We start from the raw sequence: 22054 nt of genomic DNA on the forward strand, positions 1-22054 counted from the left end.
GGTATGTTTAGTAGGTGTATTTTCTTTGTACATGTGAGAAAGCAAACAGGTTAATGAATAAGGTCAGGAACATGTAGAAGAATGAGTTGCTAGCTGATCTCAAGACAAAGCAGACAATGAGAGTAGCTAGTTGCAATGGAAGAAGATTGGCACTGGTGTTCCACAAGAATCAATGCTGGGACCACTGCTGTTCACAACTTGCATTAATGATTTACACTCTGGACTTAAAAGCAATTTCTAAATTTGCAGGTACTAAGTTGTGAGAACAGTAAATGTTTAGAAGGACTGCAACAGATTACAGGAGGACATTAGTATATTTGCGGAAAAGGCAAATAATTGGTAAATGGAGTTTCAACACAGATAAGGCAAGTGATACATTTTGGTAGGAAGAATAGAGAGGTCATATTTTGAAAAGTCAGGAGTGCAAATACAATGGTTCCTACATCTAGTACCACAAGTTCGTAAGAGTGATGTATATAAAACAAAAACAATCTAAATAAAGGAGATTATTTCTAAATTGAAATGAGGTACCTAACCTATATTGAACTTTGGTTATCTTATACCTGGAGGACTACAAACAAGCGCGGTGGTCATATTATTGCAGAGAATGTGGAGGCATTGGAGAGGGTGCAGAGAAGGTTTTCTTGAATGCTATCAGAAATGCAAGGATGAGCAGATTGTGTCTCTTGAGAAAAGGTGGCTAGCGAGTGACCTAATAGGAGTCTTCAAAGTTGTGAATGGTTTCAGTGGGGTGAATGCAGAGAGAACAATGTCCAGTTGTGGAGAAGACCATAACTGGAGGCCATCAATGTAGTCGAGAAATTTAACAGAGAATTTGGAAGATACTTCTTTCCCCAACAAATGGTTAGAATCTGGAATCTGCTACCACAGCGAGGGGTTGAAGCAAATCGTTATGGATGCATTCTGTTTATTTCATTACAGGGTGTGACATCATTGGCAATGCCAGCATTTATTGTCCATCCCCAATTGCCCTTGAACTAAGGAGGCATTTGAGAATCAAGAGCGATTGAGAGTCTGGAATGACATCAGGCAGAGAGTGGGGCATGTGCAGCCCAGCTCATTGCCACCCAACCAGTCGATTCTCAATCATCAAAGAAGTGAAGTCTACAAGCCAGGAGTGTGTGGTCAAAGATGCTGTCAAGTGGTATTTACTCAACCTTCCACAGAGGACATAAGGGAACCAGATGGGTTTTCACAAGAATGTGCTAGTTTTATGGTAAATATTACTGAGAAGGGATTTTTATTAAAAAAAAATCCACATCTATTTAGTCAATTAAATGTTACTTAAAGTTTTATCGATGCACAAGAGAAAGCATCCTATCCAGATGCATCACAGCTTGGTACGGCAACTGCTCTTCCCAAGACCGCAAGAAACTGCAGAGAATTGTAGACACAGCTCAGTACATCACAGAAACCAGCCTCCCTTCTATGGACTCTCTCCACTTCTCGCTGCCTGGGGAAAGCAGCCGACATCATCAAAGACCCTTCTCACTACAGGCATTCTCCATTCTGACCCCTCCTATCAGGCAGAAGATACAAAAGCCTGAAAGTACGTACCACCAGCCTCAAGGACAGCTTCTGTCCTGCTGTTATAAGACTGTTGAACAGTCCCCTAGTACGATAAGATGAAGTCTTGACCTCTCAATCGACTTAGTTATGGCCTTGCACCTCATTGTCTGCCTGCACTGCACTTTCTCTGTAACTGTAACACTTTATTCTGCAGTCTGTTATTGTTTTCCCTTCCACTACCTCAATGCACTGTTGTAATGAAATGATCTGTATGGATGGTATGCAAAACAAAGTTTTTCACTGTACCTTGGTACATGTGACAATAATAAACCAATTTACCAATAAGTATGTGCTGGGATTTAAACATGTCTCTGGATCAATGGTTCATCACTGTCTGCTGGTCCAGTAACTCTACTATTATGTCACCACCCCCCCCCCCCCCCCCCATTTAATAGGAGGCAGGACAAATATAATTACAACACTCTGCAGCAAATCATAATTGTGCTTTCCTGAAATTCTGAGTCTGCACCTCCATCTGATTCACCTGTCCATTACAGGTTACTGAATGTTTTGTTATTTAATTAGAATTGTATGAAATATTGAAAGGAAGTTAAAGATATTCCACTTGTAGGTGGTGGTGTAGACATAATATTATAGGATCACATTGGATCAAAGTCCAATTGGACACTGTCACATGATTGTTTCCCGACCTGGAATTGGAGCCATTGGTTCATCAAACCCAACAGTTTTTTGGCCTTCAGGAAACAGCTGAGGATTGGATGTGGCAAAGGCTGTGAGAACAGATGACATCGCAGCTGTGGTACTGAAGACCTCAACCCAGAACAAGGTGCACCTCAATGCAAGCTGTTCCGGTCCAGTTACAACACTGGCATCAACCCAAGAATGCGGAAAATCGCCCGGCTCTGTCCTTACCACAAAAAGCAGGACAAATCCAATCCAGCTTTTACTGGCTTTAACTTTGATCATTACCCCCTGTGCAGTCCTTGCCTGCTCCCCCACCTTCTACTCTGCTTACGTGAGGTTATCAAACACAAGTCCCTGCCATCTGTCATTTATCCAGCTCCAGTACGCACACTGACCTACATTGGCTCCCGGTCAATATTTTTCTTTTAATTCCCATCTTTGTTTTCAAAACCCTCCATGGATTTGTCTTTCTCTGTCTCTGCAATCTCCTTCGTACTCACAACCCTCAGATATCTGCATTCCTCTAGTTCTGCCTGACGGTAGTCTGTTGTGCCTTCAGTTGCCTGGACCCTGAGTACTGGAATTCCCAACCTGCCTGCACCTCCAGTTCATTTTCTTAGAGGTGTTTCTTCGGTTTATCTCATCGTTCGAGCTATTGCTCAAATCTCCTAATATAACCTTGCATGTCTTGATGTCAAGTTTTGTTCAACATTGTTCCTGGGAAAAGTCCTGTGGCATTTGGCTGAGTTGGAAGTGTTAAGTAAATACAAAATTGCTGAATGGGTGTGTGTTATATATCATCTTTGTGCTTTGTACCACAGATATCAAAATCCTGCACAAAGGTGCATCTTAATGAGCAAAACATTATGTAAAGGTGAGGACTTGCCTTTCTATGAGCTGTTTTTGGAGTTTGGAATACCCCAAATCTCCTTTACAGACAATGAAATACTGTGTCATTGCTGACAGGATGGTTTAGTAGTCAACGACATGTGGTTGTAGTTTACTTTCCTTAAACCAAATAAAAAAAGATTACTCTTTACAAGGAAACACAAAGAAAGAATTCGAATTTACGTAGCAGCTTTCATGATTTCACGGTGCGCCAATGCACTTGAATGTTCAATGGAGTGCTACTCTTGAGGTCTCTTCACCAAGTTGAGGAAGCTTTTGCAGGCCAACGTCCTATAAAGAGCATTCAGAAATTGAGCCTGTGATCTGGATATTTCTGATGTTTGTCTGCCTTTAGATATTGGTTCAATCACTGGGATCACATTTGGAACATGGAACAATTTTGGGCCCTGTATCTAAGGAAAGATATGCTGGCCCTGGAGAGGGTCCAGAAAGAGGTTCACAGAAATGATCCCAGGAATGAAAGGCTTAACATATGAGGAGCGTTTGATGTCCCTGGGCCTGTACTCGATGAAGTTCAGAAGGATGAGGGAGGATCTCATTGAAACCTACCAGATACTGAAAGGCCTGGATAGAGTGGACATGGAGAGGATGTTCCCCATCAGTAGGAGAGTCCAGAATCCGAGGACACAGCCTCAGACTTCCCTTTAGAACTGAGATGAGGAGGAATTTCTTCAGCCAGAGGGTGGTGAATCTGTGGAATTCATTGCCACAGAGGGCTGTGGAGGCCAAGTCATTGGGTGTATTTAGGGCAGAGATTGGTACGTTCTTGACTGGTAAAAGGGGTTGTGGGTTACAAGGAGAAGGCAGGAGAATGGGGTTGAGAAATAAAAATCGCCCATGATTGAATGGTGGAGCAGACTTGATGGGCCGAATGGCCTAATTCTGTTCCTCTATCTTATGGATTACAACCTCCCCCAGTGTCCATCAAAATTACGTTGGTATCATTTGCATTCCATCACACAGTAGACAAAGCCGCTATTTATGACTAGTATCTCTGACATTGTAGAGTTCAGTCAGATATGCAATGATATGTCCATTATGTGAAAAAACTTCTGAAGTGGGACTTGTACCCACAAACTAGCTTAGAGGGAATAATTCAACCATTGAGCCAAAAGTGCATGTTCAGTGATGGCTTCTGTTCTGCCTTCACCTCATTGCTCTGTTTCTAAGGGTTCATCATTTACATTCTTCCCCTTGCTGATGTCATCAAAAAGAACAGAAAACTTCACTTGTAATGCCCAGCTCTATCACACCATCCGCCTTTGATGCTTCTGCTACCCTCTGCTGTAAAATTGCAGTCCAATATCATTTGTCTTGTAAATTCCTTTGTGGTCCTTGAAAACTGGTTATGTTCCCTTGATCTTCTGTCTTTTCAGTCACTCCTTTACCAAACCTTTGGCCACCTGTGTGTCTCCTTGTGTGTCATGTTGAAAAGACTCTGTTTGATGATATTCCATGAAACTCCTTGGGATGTTGCACCTTGTTCAATGTGCTCTGTGCCCTTGTGTGCCAATAAGTCCAAATGTCCATGCTCATGTTTGAATTCCATTGTTGACTGTCTCTGGCCATCAGTGGTTTGGTCTCGTGTAATGGAACATGTAAAATCAAGTCTAGCAACAATCTTGGCGATGGAGGAACACGTGCATTTGTCTGTGAAATATTTCATTCCTTCTATCCTTAAAAATACAAACATCCATTGGCTGGTGCCAGTAAATTGGATGTCAAATTACCATTGGCATTATATGAACAGTACATTTATCCCTTTCGAACTAACATTATTTATAACGTCAGCCTATTTCCAGTGTTTTAAGGCTACATACAGCCACATGGGTACCTCTCACCTAATGACATCCTATCAAAGTACCATTCATATTTGAATAAATTACCTTTCAGAAAATGTGCCTATCTATTTAGCAATTTAATAAAATCCTATTTCTATTCTGGTATAAATAAAATTAATGCTAACAGTTTTACATAGTCTTAAAACTAAAAGTATTCTTTGTTTTACCAAGAGCCAAATTTAATTGTTTTTAAAACAGAACTTCTGCAAACCCAGATAAGAATTGTCAGTCAGGCAGTTTTCAAACCGTAATACATTATCTGCCAACCTTCGACGATTGGTTTAGTTTGTTGGTATTAAGATATTTCTGAGCCTGTTATTGCATTTGGCCATCATTATAGTAATTAAGGAAGAGAAAGTTATCACTTGGCATGTTTGGGAAGGTTTTTATTCAACATGAAATAATTTTGCAATCACACTGACATCAGTGTCATGCCTGCACAATCATTTTTGTGGCATACTGCAGCTTCAGAGAGACCTGTGTTACTGAGCAAGCTTATTCTTGGAACTGCAGCTCTGTCAGCACATATTCTGCACACAGGCAAACATTGAAGGATGGCTTCTCATCAAGATGAGACAAAAAAGAAAAATGTGCATTAAGGTGTAGAAGTATCACTCAATGCAACCAGCTGAATAAATAAGTGAAAAGTAATCAAGCCAGAGAAAGGACATTCTTTTGAAGGCAAACTGCATTGCATTTTGCTTTTCTATTTGCATGTCGACAGGTTCTTCAACACTTTTCAGGATTTACCTGTGTTATTTTCAAAGACAAGTTCCTTCTATTGTCTTGAGCTCAATGTAGCACAAACATTCTGATATTGCCATAGCCGTAAAATAGATTCAAAAACTGGATTTGTTAACCCAGAAGTAGCAGCTTAAAACATTTGCATTGTAATTGAGACCCTTGACTAAAACTTGTCATAGATTGATTGCATTCAGGTTTGCCAAGAGTGAGCTTTGACTGGGTGATCTGGGGAAGAAGAAAAATTGGTTGGAGTGGTGTGGTTCACATCGACCTTTCAGTGGAAGGGCAGTGCGTGGTGGTGATGTTCAGAGATTTCCAGCCAACAGCACCTTTTCAGCCACCAAGATATTGGAACTTTATTTGTGTACCTTGTTTGCAAGGGCAAATTCTCGTATGCTACAGTCATTTAGGGTCTTTGGTACATAGTTTCTTCAAGTGAATGTCGTCTATAACTTGAACTCTGGAAAAGAAGTGAATCGCAAAGGAGCATAAACAACTGCTTTTTAATGGAATAGTGATGTTTGATAAGGAAGGTGGAGACACAGACTGCAGATACTGGAATCTGGAGCAACAAACTATCTGCTGGTGGAACTCAGTGGGTCGAGCAGCATCTGTGGGGGGAAAGGAATTGTTGCCGTTTCTGACAATCCTGATGCAGGGTTTCAACCCTTTGCTGCTCGACCTGTTGGGTTCCTCCAGCAGATTATTGGTTATTGATAAGTAATATCTGCTGATGAAATACTTCATGTATTTCTGACCTTATAAAGAACCAAAATGGTGCTCGTAAATTTAAAGTCTGCATGATGTTTTTTAAATTGCTTATCAAGTGTTCTTTAAAATCAGAACATGCTGGATGCATCAGTTACTAAGATTATCATTGTGTACTAATCACTTGAAATGCATATTTTGTGTATAATATATATGACATTCACAAATAATTTAATCATTCAAGTAGATTATCCAGCTTAAAGTGGAATCAGGACATGAGTTTTAAAATCTACAACTTCTGCCAAAATGAAAATTTGAGCACCATTATATTTGTTTCATGCTTCCTTGGCTAAAATGGGACAATCTTTGGGGACTGAGGTGTTTCTTGCACAGCCAGTGTATATTGTCTGTCTCTAATTGCCTTATGAAAGTGTTAGTGAGCGACTGTCTTGAATCACAGCAGTCTTTAGGATGAGCTTACTCCCACAGTCCTGTTACATTGGAAGTTCCAGGATTTTGACCCAGTTGAAAGTGAGGAGTGTTTAATGTCTCTGGGCCTGTACTCGATGGAGTTCATAAGGATTGGGGGGGGGGCGAAATCTCATAGAAACCTATCAGATACTGAAAGAGTGGACATGGAGAGGATGTTTCCATTAGTAGGAGAGTCTAGGATCTGAGGGCACAGCCTCAGAATAAAGGGATGTCCCTTTAAAACTGAGGTGAGGAGGAATTTCTTCAGCCAGAAGGTGGTGAACCTGTGGAATTCATTGCCACGTAGGGCTGTGGAGGCCAAGGCATTGGGTGTATTTAAGGCCGAGATTGATGGGTTCTTGTTTGGAAAGGGGGTTAAAGGTTATAGGGAGAAGGCAGGAGAATGGGGTTAAGTAAAAAAAAAACAGCCATGATTGAATGGTGGAACAGACTCAACCGGCTGAACGGCCTAATTCTGCTCCTATATTCTATGGTCTTATAGCCATATTCCAGGTCAGGATGGTGTGAAGTTAGAGGGAAAACATGCAGATGGTGGGTTCCCTGAAGCCTTTGTCCTTCTTGGTTGCAGAGTTTGTGTGTTTGCAAGGTGTTGTTGGAGTAGCCTGGGTGATTATTATGCATGAGGTACACAGCCCACATTATGCACTGGTGATGAAGGGAAGGAATGTTTAGAATGGTAGATGGGGTATCAGTCAAGTGCGTTGTTTTACCTTGGAAGGCGTCAAGCTTCTGGGGTATTTCTGGAGCTGTGCTCTTCCAGGCAGGTGGAGAGTATTCCATCACCTTCTCGATTTGTGTTTTGAGGTGTGAGAAGGCAAGTCATTTTCTGCAGAATACACCTTCTACAGATGCGCAATAGAACGTATCCTGACAGGTTGCATCGCAGCCCGGTATAGCAACTGCTCTGCTCTGGCCTGATGGAACCTGCAGGGATTGGTAAACACTGCCCAGTCCATTACAGGCTTGTCACTTCCTTCCATCCAGTCCAGCTTCACGGTGCGTTGCTTCATGGAGCTAACAGCAGGTTAGAGGAACAACACCTCAGATTCCACCTTGGGAGTCTCCAACCTGATGGCCTCAACATCGATTTCTCCAACTTCCGGTAACCCCACCCCTTCTTTTTTGCCCCCCCCTCCCCCACTCCTTATTGCTGTGGCTCCCTTCCCCTGCCTTGATGACCTGCCTGTCTCCTCTCTTCCCCTCCCCCATCCTTTATTCCATGGTCCACTGCCCTCTCCTACCAGATTCCTCCTCCTCCAGCCCTTTGCCTCTTCTACCTATCACCTCTCAGCTTATTACCTTCCCACCCCCTCCCCCACCCACCTACCTACCTTTCCCCGTCTCACCTGGACTCGCCTATCACCTGAACTCACCTCTCCCCTACCTGCGTGTGCTCCTCCCCCAACCCACCCCCAACACCTTATTCTGGCTTTTGCCCTCTTCCTTTCCAGTCCTGATGAAGGGTCTCCACCCAAAATGTCGACTGTTTATTTCCCTCCATGGATGCTGCCTGACCTGCTGAGTCCCTCTAGCACTTTTTGTGTATTGCTCCAGATTCCACCATCTGCAGAATTTCTTGTATCGTCAAGGATGTCTGCCACCCTGGCCGTTCCCTGTTCTCCCTCCAACCTTCCATGAGAAAATACAGGAGTCTGAAAGCCCAGATGACTAGACTCAACAGCCAGCTTCTTCCCCACTGGTATCAGACTTCTGAACCAATCACCTCTTTCACATCCCCTTCCTGGTGGCACTGCCACATTGGAAAACCCTTAATTCTACCTCTTCTGTTGTTGTCACTTCAGCATTTCTTTTTGCACTACTTACTATTATTACCATGTACGTTGTTTACTCTGTGAGCTCCACACAAGCAAGGAATTTCATTGCACCCTGGTGTATTTGGCAATAAACTAATCTGAATCTGAAACCTCTGATCTGCTCTTGTAGCCACAATATGTATGTGGCTCATCCAGTGGTGGCTGCCCAGGACGTTGATGGTGGAGTACTCTGCACTGGTAATGCCATGAATGTCGAGGTTATGTGGTTAGACTCTCTCTTGAGGAAGATGGTCATCGTCTGGCACCTTAAGTGGTGCAAATGTCCTTCCCACTAATCGGCCCATTCCTGAATGTTGTCCAAATCTTGTTCCATCTATATTTGTTGGAGATTACCAAAAAAAAAGTGGTAATTATCAAACAAACGATTTGAAAACAATGAAATTGTGCAGCACTCTTTAGTCAAGAATATCTGAGAATATTCATACTATAATATCCTCCTTTGACTTGGCCATTTGAACAGGATCTGTAAATTTAAAAAAAAATTATGGCTTTTGTATTTGTTCTGCAGGTCTCATTAGAAATATCCTGATGGGATTGGAAACCATTCCCCATCTGTAAGACATTGATTTTAGTCTTTGGAGTTAGGAAACTGTCAGAGCAGGGACAGTGGTGACAGTTCTCGTGATTTTTTCATGAGCTAAATTTTGAAGAAACAAACCCCAGAAAGATCCTAGGGTGATAAAATACCTTGAAGCAACAGAAAACAACACAGAAATCTCTCAAGAGGATTGATGAAAGCCCCAAGCTCAGATTGTGAAGCCACTGTTGACAACAGAGGTTTTATAGTGACAAGTATTTCTGATGCAATGATTTAGTTAAAAACAAAACATGTCATAAAGAAGTGGATATATTGGTGCACATCTTAGCTTTCTATGTCTCAAAGTATTTTAAGTGAAGAGAGCAAAGCAATAAATTACTTGAAGCATACACTACACAATAGTTTTTTTTCTAAAATTTATAGTTTTTAATGTGACATTCCATTGTTGCTTAATTTGATAATCTGTCTTGCTTGTTGGACTAAGGAATCATGTCAGGATTTGTGCTATTAAAATAATTTAAAAGTTAAGGAACCTGAATTGGCATGGGCTGCTGTCTGTAGATACCCCTTGTCCAAACCTTCTTGGAATGGTTCTGGTTGTTTGATCTCTAGGGAGTCTTCAATGTCTCTGAATGTTATTGAGGTTCAGAACTAATATAAAAACTATTAAAAACAAGATAAATAAAACTGCCAAAAGTACATTTAGGTTTTTAAACTCTAATAATTGATTGAAAACCTTAAACAAAACCAAATAATTTTTTCCTAAAAAAGGAACCCATTACAATTTTCGCCACAGCCCCTCCAATCCCCATTGAAATCTGTGTGGCCTTGAATCCTTCTCCATGTCAGACCTGGACTAGGATCTAGGAGCACATTGCCCCAGCATAAATTCTGGTTAATCTTGGTACAGTTCATTTGTAGTTCAGTGTTTGTCGGATGCGACGGCCAATATCGTTCAGTAAACTTGGGACTTCCGTGTTTGCTTATGCATGCGCATATGTTCTAGACTTGATGCTATTTAATTGGGTGAATGCCAGTGGTTCTGCATGGAACTGCCGATTATTATTAAGGGTGTTTTCTATGATCTGTCTTCTATTGTAAATGACAACAAGTTGCATGTTAAGGAGTGTTGCCGTTCCATTTTGGAACAGCATGATTCTTATACTGTCTATTAAATGACAATAAATATTTATGTGTGGGCATGGTTGTGTAATGGTGATATAATTGGACTGTTAACCCAAGGAATGTGGCATTTTGAGAATTTAATAACCTTTTTAAAAATCTGAAGGGTGACAAGAGGGAGACCCTCAGGATACTTTGCCTTTCATCCTGGCCCGATCTCATCAAAGGACAAACTCAACTCGTTCTCCAATGACATCTGAGGAAGAAAACCTTCTTTCCTTACCTGGTCTGGCAAACCTTCATTCCAATAAAACTGCATTTGATTGTTAGTTATCTTCTGAAAGGTTAAAGCAAATCATTGAATCACATCATACCACAACAGAGAATCCTAAATAATCTGTGAGGGTTTATGAAAAAGGGTGAATACCACCTTCACAGCATAGCAAAGCCCCCATCTTGGGTGTAAATCTGATGAGGATATCTTTCTTTGAAATTACTAGGCTTATTGTACATAATAAGGGTAGTGTTACAGTATATGTAGGATCACCAGGCTGTGTTTGATTGTCATCTAACTCGATGATTAAAGTACAACCTTCTTGTCTACCACCATCTATCGTAAAGATGTTTTGATTTGAACAGAGTGACAGTGATGCTAAAACTCTAGAAGTCTCTTAAGCCCTCACTAATACATCACTGCTACAGGAATGGTGCTTCAGTGGTTAAGTTACCAGACATGTAATCTAGACTGGACTAACATTTCAGAGATGTGAGATCATACCGATCATGGCAACTGTGGAATTTAAATCATTGATAAATAAAGCACACTTTTTTTGGTGGGGGGGGGGTGGGCGGTGAGGAGGTGGGTGTTAAGATCGTTAGTCACAGTAATTTTCATCAAAACTCCTCAAGTTCACTGATATCCTTCATGGGAAGGATTCTGCTGTCCTTGTCTGAGCTGGCATATCTGTAACTCCAGACTTGGGATATTGTGGTTGACTCTTCACTGTCCTCTGAACTGGCCCAGCGAACTACTGAGGTGTATCCAGACCGCTGTGTTAGAACAGAATATGAATGAAACCAGTCACCACCCGGCATGGACCCAGGTACCGAATTTGGACAGGACAAAATTGTTTGCAACAGAGTCAGCCTTGTAAAGTATGCTCATCAAGATCTGGTCATTGGTGCCTAAATTGGGAGAATTGTCTTGCAGACGAGATGAACAACAGCCTGACATAGCTGTCCTTACGGAATTAAGGAACTGATCACCTTGTCATCCTTGGAAAACGTGCCAGATTCTGCTTCACAATCTCTCTATATGTTCCCTCCCAGCTACAGGGCAGCATCACAAATGGTTGTAGAGTGGTAGACAGACAGGGGCAAGTGGCCTTTAGAGTCCTAAACATCGACACAGGACCATTAAGTCTCATGGCATCCTCAAACATCAAGTTCTCCACCATCTACATCCGGAGGATTACCATTGACCGGAAACTCAACTGAACATAAATACTATGTTGACAGGAGCAGGTCAGAGGCTTGGCATCCGAGGGAGTGAGTGATTTCTCCTCCTGATATCCAAATCACCTACAATGCATGAGCCAGGAGTGAGATAGAATGCTCTGCACTAACCTGGATGAGTTAACCTTCAACAGCGCACAAGGAGAACTTAGTTCTCTTGATTGGCCATTAACCACCCTGAACATTCATTCCCTTGTCAAGTTGTGAACATTGGCTGCAGTGTTTACCATCTGTAAAGTGCTCTGCTGTTACTCACCTCAGCTATTTTGACACCACCTTCCAAGCACAGAGCCTCCACCACAAAGCAGGGCGAGAACTTGAGGCGTGCGGGGACACCACCACCTGTAGTTTCCCCTCCAAGACGCACACCACCCTGACATGGAAATGTATTCATTTTTGCTGGTCCTAGTCCTTGCACTCCTTCCTCAACAATATTGTGGGAGTACTATTGCCAGAAGAACTGTGGAGGTTCAAGTAGGCAGCTTACCATAGTCTTCCTGAGGACAATTAAGAATGGGCAATAAATGCCCACCATTCCAGTGATCCCTGCATCATGAAAAATGAATAAAAGATCTAATCTAATAGTCCTCTATGTTCTTTTCTTAAAGCATTCAAAAAGATTATTCAAACACAGCCCTACCTTAAATTCATGATTTTGATTTGTGTCCTTCAAAATGTGACTGCTGCAGTTTTCAGGAGAAGGTAATTTCAGTCTCGCATTAATGCATTCGTATCCAATATGTGAAGTAAACATTTATTGTTGTATTAGTCACATACAAGGAAAAGCTTTTTAGGTTGAGAGGCACTCAAAGTCATTTTGCTACCCTGAGAAAGGTTGTGTGGTTTCTCTATTCTACATTGATGGCAAAGTCCCAACTAAGGTTTAGCTTGTTTCATATAATAAGTGTATGAAATGGTTTTCTCTGTCATTCAGGGCTCTTGGGCATGCAACAGAAGGGTAGTCTGTGCCTTAACTTTCACCACTTGGGAAAAGAGTATATATTGACTCTCCCTGCATTTCCCAGCAGTTTAGAGAGGAAACTCTTAAGCATTGTATTGAGTTAATATGTGTGACAGAGAAGTGGCTTACTGGAAAAACTCTTGATTGGCCATTTTTCTAATAAATTTAGTGCATTGGTTCATGGAGCCATTTCATTAAACAACTGTTATGGCTGGGTGAAGAACAGGAGCTCAGGATCCATTGGCTTTTATTGTTTCTGTGAATGAAGCATTGATGCATTATGACCATCCAAACAATTCGTTATACTGTTGCAGAGCCAAACACATCTTCTATGCTTCACTGTTGTCCTTCTACTTTACCTCAACATTGCCTCTCAGCCACAATGGAGAAGATGATTCTTGTACAAATGTGATCATTTTCCATTCTGTAGAGCAGCTGTACATTGAAAGTATTTTTGCTACTTAGTGCTTGAAGTAGGAACAGTGTTGTAGAGACCTGGTTTACTATGACTTGGTCCATTAGGTGTCTTGTGTGGAGACATTAAGTTCTTCAGCCCAGATTCTGTGGTGGATAATTTATGGAGAAACAGCTGGTGTTCAAAGATTTTATTCTGACAGACTGCATTTTTGGGAGTTTCAAGTATCCGTTGTTTAATGCAGAAATTGTGGAGATTCTGTCATTAAATCAGCACAACTCTGTGGCTGCATTCTTTGAATCTTTCTCTATTGCTTTTTGAGAAAAAACCTACTGGACTGATGTGAGCTTATGCTATTTTAGGATGAGCCCTCCTCTCGAAAAACACAACTTGGAAATATGAAAATCTGAAATAAAAACAGAATGTGCTGGAAATATTCAGGAGGCAAAAGCAAAACACTAAAAGTTTCGGCATTAACTTTAACTTTGTTTCTATTTTCACAGATGCTGCCTGACCTGCTGAGTGTTTCCAGCATTTTCTGTTTTACTGTAAATCTCACACTTAGTTACACAAGTGCTGCATGTTTTTTTTTAATGTGTTAAGGCATAATTATCATTTAGCAAATTATCTGGCTCTTCATGAATACATTGTGCTGGAATTTTTGTGCATGAATACTTCAAAAACATGTTTTCTTAAACTTTTTGTATTTCAGCTTCTACTTTAATAAATTAATAGATAGATATTTATTAGTCACATGTACATTGAAACATACAGTGAAATGCATCTTTTTGCGTTACTGAGAATGTGCTGGGGGGCAGCCCACAAGTGTCGCCAACATAGCATGCCCACAACTTCCTAACCCATATGTCTTTGGAATGTGGGAGGAAACTGGAGCACCCGGAGGAAGCCCACGTGGACATGGGGAGAACGTGCAAACTCCTTACAGACAGTGGTCGGAATTGAACCTGGGTCGCTGGTGCTGTATTAGCATTACGCTAACCGCAACATGTACCATACAGTGAAGAAAAGAAAGACTGCAAAACAAGACCTTAGTGCAAAATACAAAGACCTAATCAGAGACAAGTCCACGGCAGTGCAAGAGGAGGTCTGTAGTGGTTTATTGCTGAGGTTGGGTTAGGGTTGTGCAGGTTGGTTGAAGAACCGAATGGTTGAAGGGAAGTAACTGTTCCTGAACCTGGTGGTGTGGGACTTCATGCTTCTGTACCTCCTGCCCAATGGTAGCTGCGAGAAGATGGCATGGCCTGGATGGTGGAGATCTTTGACAATGGACCACTGACAGCATCTACAGCAGGTGCTGCCCCAAGAAGGCAGCATCTGTCATCGAGGATCCCTACCCGCGATGTGCTGGGCTGTGTCCACAACTCTCTGCAGTTTTTTGCAGTCTTGGGCAGAGCAGTTGCCGTACCAAGCTGTGATTCATTCCTTCTGAGGAAGTCTGCCTTCCTTGCAACCTTTATATGGTGCTAATGTTTAACGCGTTACTTAAAAGTGGCTGGCTGGTGTGCTGTCTGTTCGCATTCTTCAAGGTGATTGGCTGCTTAATCAGCTTGATGACATTAGTTTTTTGGCACCAGTTTTCCTATTGAATTGATGGTTGCCAGCAGTAGCCAGCAGAAAAGAGGGGGGCGGGGTGGGGGGGTGGCAGGGTTGCTCTCACGACAGAGATCATTTGTAACTGTCACCTTATGCTGATGTCAAATTCTGGGCTGAATTTAACCACCGTGTCACTTGTGTCGTATTTTGTTGATGGAATCGTGGATCATCGATAGATTGTGATTTTTAAAAAAAGATATCATTGGAAGTCCTTCAAGAAGTCACTGAATCATGTAGCACAGAAACAGGTAGTATAGAGGTTAGCGTAACGCTATTACAGTGCTAGCGACCTGGGTTCAATTCCCGCTGCTGTCTGTAAGGAGTTTCCGTAAGGAGTAAGGTGTGTCCGTAAGGAGACATGTTCTCCCTGTGTCTGCGTGGGTTTCCTCTGGGCACTCCGGTTTCCTCCCACATTCCAAAGCCGTACGGGTTAGGAGTTGTGGGTATGCTATGTTGACGCCGGAAGCGTGGCAACACTTGCAGGCTGCCCCCAGAACACTCTACACAAAAAATGTATTTCACTGTGTGTTTCGATGTATGTGTGACTCATAAAGATATCTTATCCTTATCTTATCCTTTGGCCGACTGTATCTGCACCAATCGTCTGGCATCCGTCTGCATTAATTTTTGTTTTGTATCCCTATCAACAGCCCACTCCCTATCCATCCCCTCCTTGTCTTGCACCTACATAAGGCAATTAACCTACCAACCAGCATGTGGGAGGACACTGGAGCACTCGTGGCAAACCCACACGGTCACATAAACTGCACCCAGACAGGACTCGAAGTCAGAATCAAACCCAGGCTGCTGGATCTGTGAGACAGCAGCACTAACTGATGTATCTCTTTGCAGTCTGCCATCTTCGATCTGTAATAAATTCAGAATAAGTGGTAGATTTAATGTGCATTTTAGGTCCTATTTTAAAGGGAAAGTTACTCATGCACAATAGTTCTTTTGGAGGATTGATGTTTGAAGTGGAGCAATGATTTGGCACAGAAGAGGGGTTGAGGCCAGCACTGAGATCACATTGAATGATGGGGCAAGCTTGAGGGATGTGTAGCCTACTCCCGCTCCCGCTCCTATTTTCTGATGTGCTTGTGTGACTATTTCAAATGCCTACTGGCTGTTGATTCTTCCCAACTTTTTCTAACATAACATTTTTCTAACATAACATAATGAAGAAAAATACAAGTTTCTCAAGCACAAATATTTCAATAAGATTCAACATACATTTCTACATGTTGAATTTTATTGAAGTATTTGTGTTTAAGAAATTTGTATTTTTGTTTATTGTGTAGTTCTGGTGCAATCCAAATTTGATTGGAAGAGTATATCGCACCAGTTTACAATTTGATTGCATGGTATAGTTTTTATGATTAGCAGTAATTTTTAGGTGATTTTGAGGCTGCAGTACTTTACACAATTTTTTTTATTCTGATGAATGGACCTCTTGCACAATAAGATGGACTATTGACCTCACAATCTACCTCATCATGCACTTTATTGTCTGCCTGCACTGCACTTTCTCTGTAACTATAACACTATATTCTGCATTCTTTTATTGCTTTTCCCTTGTGCTACCTCAATGTACTGATGTGATGAGGTGATCTGTATGGATGGTATGCAAAAGAAAGTTTTTCACTGTACCTCTGTACATGTGACAATAATAAACCAATTACCAATTCTCACTTTTTCAAGCAACACAGTCTGTGTTTAGAATGTTTACAACTTAAATAATTGCCCTTGATGTTTGCTGCAATAGACATTTAAATTTTAAGTATGAAAATAGAAAGTCTCATTAGTTTGGAATCACTACTTAGCAAATTAAATTGTTTAATTTAACTTGCAATTCTGAACTCCTGTTTTCTTCACAAGAACAAGCAAGCCATTGTAGCAATTCAGCAGTGTCTTGGCCGTAATCGATCACTGTTCCTTTCACTCCATCCACGTGCTTGCTTACCGTGGCACAGAAGGTGGCCATTCAGCCCATCAGTTCCATGCCAACTCTCAGCAGACCTGTCCCATCAGTTCTGTTCCCTTGCTCCTTATTTCCCTGTGGCCTTGTTTTCTCTCACCTGCCTGTCATTTTTCTAGACTTTTTATTCTTTTGCTATTTATGAACACTTGAGGGTAACTTGCAGCAGCCAATTAATACACCAGCATGTCCCTGGGATGTGGGAGAGAACTGGAGCACTGGCCGAAACGCGTGATGACCAGGAAACTGTGCGCGTTCCACAGCATCTGAGGTAAGGATTGAACGTGGGTCCCTAGAGCAGCGAGGTAGCCGTGCTAACCACTGCATTATGATGCCACCCAAATACCATATCTGATTATGACCTGGTGTAGTTTGATCTTCAGCGTACCCACGCTTTGATACTGTGAACAGCTTTGAAATTGATGGAATGTTTCATTTCATTTGAGACAAAGATGGAACGGATGGATCTGCTATTAAATAGAAGCATCATGACAGCCCTTGGGAAAGAAGACATTGACATTAATGATCCTTTGCTGATGTTCATATGCTGTCTCTACATTGAGACAAAACCTCTTTAATTTCGTGTAATGTTAGTCATAGCAGGGTCTGAGTCCTGGCGTGGGTGCATTGTGACACTGGAGTTTGGACAAGCCAGCAGGCCTCTGCAATTATTGTCTCCACTTCCTCTGCTGCTGGTCGCTGGTGAAATTAATTGTCGTCATACCAGCTGAGTAATGATTTTTATAAATCAATTTTTTTAGAAAACACGCTAATATCATAGCTATCCCTTGGTGCTAAACCAGAAGAGAACCTAGTTATAAGAATTTGAGAGCCATTGCTAATCGTTGAGAGCAGATCAACTCATTATTACAAGTCCAGCAGTCTACTTTCAAGGATGTTCAAGTGTTGTATGTTGTTGGAGGTTTTCAAGAAGTTGAAATAATGGTTTTGCCATCTCTTCCATGTTAAACCTTTACATCTGCTAATTAAGTGAAGTTATATATCTCTGAGTCGGACTTGACGTTATACCTTGCAACACAAGCATCACTTTGTGCTCTTGTTCTAATCTATCAAGCCCAGTGCCAGTGGACAAAAACACCAGAACATGGAACATAAGCTCACAACCATTCTGTTATTCCAATCGCTACACCATTCTGCTCATTTCTTGAATACGATGAATGTATCAAACAAGCGTTGCACTACATTGACCGTATGGGGCCCTTCACTCTTTAGAGCTTAATCTGCTAATTAATTGACCTGAATGCGTGAATTAAAACCACCGGTGCTTGACCTACAAGTTCTTCCCATGAGAATTAATGGGAATTAAATAATGCTATATTTCACTCCCAGCAAGAAATTCTAAATTTAAAGGCTTCTTATGTTGAAAGTTGGAAATTAATGATGGATCATTATTAACACTTTTTAATGCAGTTTCATTTTCATTATATTTTAATTGCTATATGTTTGATTTGTCCAGTGATGCTGGTGTTGTGACTTTGTCTGATCATTCATGCATATTATAGAATGAGGGGCTTCATTGAAGAGTTCCTTTGGTGTCAAAGGTAGGTGTGCATTCAGGATGTAATCTTTTGCAGTACTTGAAAAATGAGGTAATAAAGGATCAAAATTCCAAAGTGGAAGGAGATAAAAATGTGAAGTATTGCTTGTGTGGAACAGGATTAGGAACTCGTGACAGAAAGCATTGCTGTTAACTTTCACTTCACTTTGTACCCTGCGGCTAAATGCGGTTGGGAATGAACTAACGAGAGGGTCCATTGCAAACCACCACAATATCCTGAATACCACAGATGGTCACTGAGAGAAGAATGTTTGTTCAGAACAGATCTACATTCCATAAAGAGCATGACACAAGACGCAAAGATTTCCTGGAAGAAATGTAAGAAAAACATGGAGAAAACAGGAGCAAAGTGGACCATTCAGCCCATCAAGCCTGCTCTGCCAATCAAAATGATCATGATTGATCCTCCATCTCAACACCAAACTCCTGTTCTCTGCCCATACCCCATACCCCAGATCCCTTTTGTATCTAGAGATCAATAGTCCAGAGGGATAACTTATCTCAGAAAGTTACTGCTTCCACTGACTGGAATATGGGTACTCATCCAAAAAAGTCATCATTGAGTTTTAAACAAAAAAAACTAAGGAATGGAAAGTCCAAGAGTGGAAGATGCAACAGCGAGGCTCTGTGTGGTGAATGCAGATCCAAGACTACTTTCTTGTCCTGTCCCTTCAGTTCCTATTAGAGAGAGAAAGCTGTTGGCTATTTGAGGGAGGTATTTGGCACCAATTGGAGTCCTGGATTGCTGACCCTAATCCCCTATCTATGCATTGGGATGGAGTCAACACAGTTCTAAATGGCAGACAAAATTTGCACTAGGTGCATTTTTAATAAAAAGTATTTAAAGTAATTAAATCCCACTATAATAATTATAAACACTGAAACATTAATATTTACCTGCATTGTAACACAAAGTGAAATGCAAGTGACACAACATCCTCACATGAAAGCAGCATGGGAAAGCCTCAGGGATTGCAGTGGTTCCAGGGAGCAGAACTCAACCACCTTCTCAAGAGGATTTGGAAATGAGCATAAGATGATGGACCCATACCTTTCTAATAAGTAGAGGCAAAATAGTTTCTGTCATTAATGTTTTTATTTAACTTAATTATTTGATACTTATGTAATTTAGTAAAGCAACATTTAATGATCTCCATTTATCTCTAGGCACGGTAATGTAGCGGTTAGTGTAACGTTTTACAGTGCCAGCAACCCAGGTTCAATTCCCACCACTGTCTGTAAGGGGTGTGTACGTTTTCCCCATGTCTGCATGGGTTTCCTCCCACATTCCAAAGATGTACAAGTTAGGAAGTTTTGGGCATGCTATGTTGGCGTTGGAAGTTTGGCGACACTTGCGGGCTGCCCCCAGAACACTACGCAAAAAGGTGTATTTCACTGCGTGTTTTGATGTACCTGTGACTAATAAAGATATCTTATTACAGTAGATTCTGTAAGTGCAAGAACGTTTGCATAAGGACTACATCTAACCCAATGTCTTACTGAGTTCCTAGAAAGTAGAACATGGAACAGAACAGCACAAGAACAGATCCTTAGGCCCACGATGTAGTGCCAAACTACATCATGGTAGTTAAAAGCCTAACTAAACTAGTCCCTTCTACCTACACAAGACCATATCCCCCATTCTCTGCATATTCACGCACCTATCTAAGGTCCTGTTAAACACCTTTATCGTATTTGCTTCCATTATCGCCCCTGGCAGTGCGTTCCAGGCACCCACCACTCTCTGTGTGCATATATTAAAAGAAAATTCCCCTGTCCATCTCCTTTGGACTTAACCCCGTCTCACCTTAAATGCATGTCCTCTAGTATTAGATATTTTAACCCGGGAGGGGGGGGGGGGGGGGGAGAAACACCAGCTGTCTAGTTCAAGTACTCAAATTCTAGAACAATTGACTGTGAAGGTTAACAGCTTTTTTTTAATACAATAAGAGATGTGAACAATTATTAAGCAGGTTTTAGTTGTTATTTAACAGGATGGAATAATTATTATGTTTCAATATTTTTTTAAAATTCTGGGTCTAGTCAACATGCAGGTGGATGTTTAAAGCAATATGGAAAAGCAGCAGAACATGTGGTCAAAGTGAACTGGTGCTGAAAAATAAATACGTAGTCCTCCAAGTACATCTTTTCAGCAGCTAATTGAATCTGCATTATTGGAGATGCTGTGAGTACAATTCGAACAGTCCACTACAAAAACACCAGGACCATTCTGTTATGTTACTTTGCATTGCAAAGTGAGCATCAAAACATGTTTGCAATAGTTGGCAGCTATTAAATAATAGAGATTATACCATGTGGTGCAGAACATACTAAGATTTCTTTTAGTCACATGCACATCGAAACAGGCAGCGAAATGCACCTTTGCGTAGAATGTTCTGGGGCATTTGGCACGCTGTTCTTGATCTACATGTTTGTTCTGTTGAAGTATAGGAGTCAACTGATGCGTAAGTTAGATTATGATAGACTATGTTTCACTGAAGCACATGATACTAGATTTTAAGTGTCCATATCTGGTTTTGAAAATAGTTTCAACTTTTTCATAATTTTCTTCACTTTAGGCTTTTTTCGTTGAAATTAAGAATTATCTACATGCCGTTTTTATTTAAAAAAAAGGATAAAGCTAGTGCGTCCTTTCGTCCTCACTTGTGAGAATTTGTTTAAAATTATAATGTACTCAATGCAGCTGCTGAATTAAGTAAAATAACATTTAAAATAAAATAACATGATTGGAATAAAATAGCAAAATGCAAATGGAGGCAAATAGCACTTCATTTTTGGAGTCTTATTTCTGTTGTTTAACTCTGTATAGACCAGTGTTTGGTAATTGAGGGTTCTCAATTTCAGTCAGGAAAATTAGGAAGTTTTAGAAATGGGAAAGTACTTTTGCTTGTTCACAGATGGTAAACTGTGTGAAATGGTAACTCAACAGCATTTGGCGAAAAAAAAACTTGAGCTTTCCTCTCCCCCCACAATACAGTGTCTAATTTTCCTTCAGTGATTTGGGTTTATGCTTTACCTGCTGGTACTGGAGATCTGTTCCACATTGTGATCAATCTGCGCGCAGAGGAGATCATTGCGAGGCCACAGGTGGCGATGCATGAACGTTGCAGCAATCTTCCTTCCCTCCCTCCTCTCCTTTCGTACTTCTCCTCTTCTCTTCAATCCTCCCGCTTCTTTCTGACATTTTTTGACCTTTACTGTTCAAAGCCATTTGTTGTCATTTTGTTGTCTCACCTTTGTCAATGTCTCCTATGGTTTTGAACTTGTTTACGCAGATGTTTAAATGTTGATAATTGTTGCTGCAGGTAATGAAATAGCAAATATGTACTTTTGATTGTGATCAAAGAGGCATTGTGCAGAACATGTATCTGGATAATGTACAGATATTAGTAGAACATTTTATATTAAGAAACACAGTCTGTTCAAATGAATTTGTGTACAGGCTGTAATAGAGGCGTAAAGTCAAGACAGAATGGCTTTGTACTTCCTAAACATTGTGAACCTCATGAAGTTTCAAGGAATAGTGTTAAACCTGTCCGTCTTTGCACGA

At 41.1% G+C, this 22054-nt stretch overlaps 1 protein-coding gene across 1 annotated transcript in view; it reads left to right on the plus strand.

Moving 5' to 3' along the window:
* The window catches only part of LOC127584780 (leucine-rich melanocyte differentiation-associated protein-like), a 755871-nt gene that overhangs the window by 68066 nt on the left and 665751 nt on the right, over positions 1-22054 (plus strand). The gene's annotated exons all lie outside the window — the stretch shown is intronic.

This window comes from Pristis pectinata, chromosome 30 (genome assembly GCF_009764475.1).
Source record: "Pristis pectinata isolate sPriPec2 chromosome 30, sPriPec2.1.pri, whole genome shotgun sequence".
In the NCBI taxonomy this organism is placed as follows: domain Eukaryota; kingdom Metazoa; phylum Chordata; class Chondrichthyes; order Rhinopristiformes; family Pristidae; genus Pristis; species Pristis pectinata.